Genomic DNA, 7,038 nt, shown 5'->3' on the forward strand with positions numbered 1-7,038 from the left:
AGGTGAATTCCTACCCCTGCTCCTGTATATTGCGATTGGGGTGTACAAAGTACAAATAATACCAAGGGATTCTAATGTGTTTTATCGACCACCTCGGCGCACCATCGAAACCTTAGTCAAAGCGGCACCGACGTAGTAGTAGAAAAAAAATGAGAAACAACACACAAAATCTCTAACCAGAAGAATCTGAAAAACCGTAAAAAGATCACAACCAGCCGTGCTTGAGTTGTACACCCTTTTCTTTAGAGTTACACTTGTAAATTTCTAGCATGCTGTAAAAATAATAAAAGAGGACGGAGCGTCGACCCGTTGGCTGGGCAGCTGAGGTTGCTACCAGCACACCTGAGTTCGAGTCTCAGCACGAACGCGCGGTGCTCACGAAGTTTCTTCTATAAAGAAAAGCTAACAAGGGTTAGTCCTTGGGCTAGTCTCATTTAAAAAAAAACAGGTTAAAGAATCCCTTACGGCCTAGTCTTCTTACTTAGTACAATAATTAATTGTGACGGTTGATAAGATACAAGAGTAATTACTAGGATGCATCTGTACATCATTGTTTCCCCATTTTTTTTTTTGACGAACTTTGTTTCCCCATTCTGGCATGCCATGACTTCTTAGGCAACACTTATTACTAAAATTAAATTCTTTCACTAATCCGAATTTCTTCAAAAAATTACTAGAAGAACTATATTTTTCATTAGAGCATTACTATGTGCATAAATTATTTGTCGCTCCAAGCCTTTGTATTATATCCATCATAAAATCACAAATTAACAGTCGACAACCGATATGCGAGTACGTAGTACTATGTATAAGTAGAGCGAGATCTTGAACAGAGAGGTAAAATCATATATCTACTCTAGGAATGGCCACTAGCCCAACCCCGCAAAGGCCGAGCAAAGCTGACCCGCCATTGCCACTTCGGCAACGCCTGCTCCAAGCAAAGTCATGTGGGAAGGAAGGAGGTGGTGCAGAAATGCAGTCTGTGAAGTTCCTCCTCAAACAAAGAAAATTGGAAATTGTATAGATGAGGAGAGGTTTGAGGTAGGGGGCATTTGCCCCCCGCCCCCTCCATGCTCTTTATCTTGTACCTATACCAGTTGGATGCCCGTGCGTTGCCACGGAATAAAAATATGTTTTTAGATGACATAAATATGTTTTTTTAAGAATAAAACATGTGTTGCTACTTTTGAAATGATGTTTGTACAATAATTGCAACCATCAAAGGTGTTCGACAGGAGTTTCTTCAATTCGTCAATGCAAGTGTCATTAAATTCATCTTTAGATTAAGATGCAATCAAAAACAGTAATTTCCTCTTTTCATATTCTGACAACTCATTTTATTCAAGTCAAGCATCACCTCGATCATTTATCTCAGGTACTGGATGCTCTTCAACTCAAGTATTTTCATATACTCCACATTCAACACTCAAACGTAAGGCCGGAATAACCACCTTCTCCATCTTCTCTTCTACCTCGGTACCTCCTACTCCACATGCGCCACCGCACATTGCTGCAGTCGAAATGGAAGACTGTCAATAAGTTGTCTTGATTAGATCCACCTGAGCAGCTCGAACCAAAATAGATCCACCTGAGCAACTTTAATATATTTGCTTTGCAGCTGGCATGTATCCTGATTTTGGAGCCTGGTCTGCATTGTATTTAGAAGCATGTATCATCTAACAAAAAGCCGATAAATCACAAAGTAAAAATTGAATTCTAGAAGAAATATAGCTGGGAAAGTGATTAAAAGATAAAGACTATTTTAGTTACATTGCATTGTGTACGACATCCTTAAGCTATTGGATCTCTCACTGATTGATTGGAGGAAAAGAGCCTCTGTCACTACCATATGAAATGCAAACAAACTTACTATGCCATCAGATCCACGACTGATTGATTGACCATGATTCAAAATTACAAATACTAGAAGTACTATTTCCCCTGCGGCTTAGCAGGATGAACATCATAAAGTAATTTTGTACAAAAAAGACACCAAATAAACAATGCCACTAAGGGGAAACATCAGTATGAAGGCAATCGACATATGACGGGGGAATGGATTTAGACCTCGTTGGAACTCAACAGCCTGACGAGGCAACATTGAAGGCCGATCCCTCTTTTGACTTAACATTCAACCATAATCCAACCAAATTTTAGTGATGTGGTCGATATAAGAATTCAAATATTTTACTTGAGGCTGTAAAACTTAAATGAAAGACCAAAACGCTAGTCAGGCCCTATACTCAACTGATAATGACAGGCTTACACTTCCACAAACACAAAGGAAGTTCTAGCTCGTACAGGTGAACATGCACTACAAGCCTACAAAATATGCTTCCATCTCAGGTTTTAAAAGTTTTTCACTGAACCTTTTGCTCCCATATCCTATACTACTTTTTAACTTGTATCTTAGGCCTTAAGGGACTATACTACTTAGCATTACAATTTCCTAGATTTCCTTTTAACTCTATTATGGATCGGAGGGAGCACAAACTAAGGGTAAAAGGAAATCTACAAAATTGTAACCAGCTAGTGTTGTACTGCAACCTTTAGTATAGATACCTGAACAGAGAAGAAAAATAGAAATTTGTAGACATATATCACATCATCGTAAAATTTACTTGGAAGTGAGCAATATTATTTAAACATCTCAACTAAATCAGAGCTTGAGAAGCAAAAGTTCATCTCCTCAATTCCTTCATCATGAAGGAGGTCAGCATTTGCACTTTGCAAACCAACCAAAAAAAATCCGATCCGGTAGAGGGAAGCCAACTAATGAGAGGAGGACGATGGTCGGTTGTGGGGTCAATCCAGTGAGGGTTCGGTGACTGCCAGCGGCAAGCCCAGGAGGCAGTCGTGGTGATCATGGAGCCCGCAGATCTGAGTCGATGTGCGTGTCCATCGGACCCATGGGCAGCTGCAGGATTTGGAGAGCGAGTGGCCGGCTGGCCGCTACAATGCTACCAGATCACTTCGTGGTCAAGACTAAAGCAACCCCTTCCTCCTGCCCAAGCATACTACCTCCTAACCTCATTCTCCCAAATCATTTTTCCACGAAATTTTACAAGGACACAGATGATGCAGATATTTGTATGTATAGTTTTTCTAAAACTGTTTGACATTTGGAAAATTATTATTCCACGCAGGTGCACGTATGAATTTGTCCTATGCAGCTTGCTAGTTTTCTTCACCACCCAATTACATTACCACTGAATCAGGTAAAAAAAACAAGCTCACTAAACTGAATGTAGTGTGCATCAACATAATAACTCATTAATATATAGCTCTGTGATCTCCAAAAATGAATGTAGACATTCAGTTATCAAGGCTGCATTTCTTATAGTTCTTTCAAGAGACTGGCAGAAAGCCTTTCAATTACGAAAATAGAGTATGTTTAGCAGTCATTTACATGTTTATTTCGTTGTAGTGGCAACCCAATGGGAGAACTTCTTCCGTACTTACACATTCGACTCATGCTTTTTAACCAAAGTACAGTTAATTCACTGAATGAAAAGGAAATAATTGACGAAACAGATACAGTGGTTAATTACCTGAAGCATACTACACATACCTAAATGTGTTTGTCAACAGATTGTGCCACACATTTAATAGTCAAATATATATTGCAATGCACCTCTTCTTTTCTGTCCTCCGTAATAACTTGATCTGCATGAAAGCGTCCAAATTCAGAACAAACAAAGAATAGATAAAAAGACATGTTCAATATCTGGAACAAGTCTCTGTGCTACAACAAAGATGATCAAGTCCCCATCTGCCAAACAACAATAAAACCTTTGGTCAAAATTGTATTCATTACAGCCACAATGTGACGTCGTCTCATGCTCTTGATCCAATGAGAAAAACAAGTGAGAGAAAGAGGGCATGAGAGAGATGGTTGTATGTCCTAAATAAATCAATCTCTATGAGTAATTGTTAATTTACCCTCCCATAGTTCAGAATCAGGGCCTGCTTCACATCCATGACCTGCAGGCTGCAGCGCGCCAACGCCGCTGACTTCTGCACCACCAAATCTAGGAGAGAACCTGCATATGAACAAACAAACAAAAAACGCAATGTTTGGAATCTGCATGAGTCGAGAGGAAGGGACGAGAACACCAATGAGGGGAACAGGAAAAAACACAAGCTATTTCTACACGTCTTCAACAGTGGCGGCGGTGAACTGGTGATTCCCACTGAATCAGCGTCGAAGCAATGAGGGGTCCCTTCGCACGAACTGCGTACGCATCTGGTAATGCTGCCACATAGGCCGGTGCCAATGATTCTTCATCCATGGGCTTGCTTCACTATTCTCCAATGCCATGCCGCACGCGGCACGCATGCACCAGTTCTCTGATCGATGAGTCTCCTTGCTTGTATGATGAAAAAGAGACCTTGTAATCAGAGAATGAGGAGTGCCGATGGAAACGAGAAGAGGTCATGGGAGGAATGACAAGGGAAGCGCAAACCGTCATTGGTACCCATCCTCAGAGTCCTCACCGGCGGCGGGTGGAGAGGATGCATCGGCTGTGCTGCACTCATACCACCTTGTGCAGGCGCCGTGATGATCCCAGCCCTGGCGCATCGTGGGCACGGTTCAGATTTCCTATAGTCAAAAAGAGTGATACATACTTGCAGATGAAGTCTTCCTAAATAGACTGGTGAGAAATTAGGACATCTCAAGGTTGATTAGATCAGTTTCAAAAAAAAGATTGATTAGATCAATCAAACATCGTTGACCAACCAATTACCACTTAGATCGATCAAGGGTACCTGAACCTAAAGAAGTAGTAGGACACGACCTGCTAGCCTGTCCGCCGGAGCATAAGCACGTGTGATCATCCGGCACCCCGCTGTCATACCGGCGGCGCCCTCTAGAAGCCTGGCACTCGCCGCACCACTCGACGCCGACCTTCCGTCGCACTGAGAACACCCCTTCCTAACGGTGTCCCCAATGGTACGGTGGCGGACTGGCGTTCCCGGCGGCCAGCGCATCCGCCATGGCCGAGTCGTATGGCTGCACTTGCAAACCACCCCCAGGCCCAGTACGTCCTCTAGCGCCGACGTACCAGCGCTCTCCTTCTGCGCTGCCGCCAAGCTCGACGATGGTTGGACGCGATCTAGAGTGGTACAGATAAGAGGGAGGAGTAGAGAATTTCTTCATGGGACTGGATCCCAGCGCCGACGGCCTGGACCACGACCGCGGGGCGGACGAGGAGGCGAGAGCAGGAGACATTTTTTCCTCAGGAGCCGGGAGAGAGACGGGATCGGGAGCCATGGGATGCGGGAGACGAGCTGCATGGGCGTGGGATCGTGCGTTCATGGGTCGTGGTTTTTTCTTCTTTTTTGACCTTTTTTTTCGGGTGCGCAGGATGAAAGAAGGGGTGGGAGGATTAGCGAAGGTAAGGTCGAACCATCGATCAGGTTGAACCATCACGACGTTCGATTTTCCTTTAATAATAGAGATTTAGCCTTGATTTATAAATTATATAACCAAGTATTGATAAGCTGGAGGTCTGAAAGTAGTCTTGGTATGGCCTTTGGGCACAAAAAAGTACACGAGATTACAATGGCTAACTTTTAACTGAAGAAATGCAAGGAAAAGATTAGGGGATTGATAAACTAGGGAGAAATTCCGCTCGCTTGTACACATAATTCTACTCCAATTCTCCTAATTCCTATTTTCTTATTTATATACTGAATTGTTATTTAAGAAATTATATCACATACGTACATTATAATTGCTCGATACTTCAATATTTTGGTTATATTTTACTTTTCTGGAGCTCGTTTACCTCCTAATGGGCCAGCCCATTTGCTCTGCCTTCAGCGAAGGCTCCGCAATTTGCCGGTGGCAAGCTCCCAACCAAACGACGGTTCAATTATTCTTCATCGATCGCCTCCACATTCCATAGGCGGGCAACACGGCGCATACTCCTGGCTTCTGCTATCGAGACCTCCATATTCCATAAGCGGGCGACACGGCGCATCCTCCTGGCTTCTGCTATCAAGACCTCCACATTCCACAAGTGGGCGACACAGCGCATCCTCCTGGCTTCTGCTATCGAGACCTCCAGATCCGGCGAGGTTGCGACGGACAACACGATGACAGGTAAGGCAGAGGCAGGATGAGGAGAAGTATTTATGACAGTTTTGGCATTGCAAATACAATAAAGTCCTCATTGGTTCGCAACTTTGAATCCATCGATTATTCTGAAAGTGCGTTATATCAACTAGAGGGGGGTGAATAGGCGATTTTTATGAAATTCTTCACTGAGGAATTTGCCGGTGAGGAAATTCTTTAGCGAAGAACTACTAGCAGCGGAATAAGTACTCAACAGTAAACATAACAGAATACAAGCATAGTCATCATGATGAAATGAAGACAAGCACAGAGTACAGGAAGCGTAAGCACAGGATAACACAGGATGAAGACAAACAAACTAAAGAAGTTGAACTGAGGAAATAGAGAAAGTCTTCAGTCAAAGTCTTCAAACACATATATGAACAAACACACAACACAGTTATGAGGAAATGAAAGAGTTGAGGGAATAGAACCAGTAAGCTTGGTGAAGACAATGATTTGGTAGACCAGTTCCAACTGCTGTCTCAGTTGTACGTCTGGTTGGAGCGGCTGAGTATTTAAACTCGAGGACACACAGTCCCGGACACCCAGTCCTGAACACGCAGCTCAGGACACCCAGTCCTCACCGTATTCTCCTTGAACTAAGGCCACACAGACCTCGTCCAATCACTCGTGGTAAGTCTTCAGTCGACTTCCAAACCTTCACAAACTCGGTCACTCGGCGATCCACAATTCCTCTTGGATGCTCTAGACCATGACGCCTAACCGTCTAAAAGAAGCACAATCTTCAAAGGTAACAAGCGTCGGATCCACGCAGGATCAATCTCTTCAGTGATGCTCAATCACTTGGGGTTTGAAGGTATTTGGGTTTTGGTTTCGGTTTTTCCTCATTTGATGATTTTCGCTCAAAGTCCTCAGATGATGGGTTGCTCTCAAATGACAAGTGTCAGTTTCTC

Source organism: Triticum dicoccoides, chromosome 7A (genome assembly GCF_002162155.2).
Source record: "Triticum dicoccoides isolate Atlit2015 ecotype Zavitan chromosome 7A, WEW_v2.0, whole genome shotgun sequence".
NCBI classification, from domain to species: Eukaryota; Viridiplantae; Streptophyta; class Magnoliopsida; order Poales; family Poaceae; genus Triticum; species Triticum dicoccoides.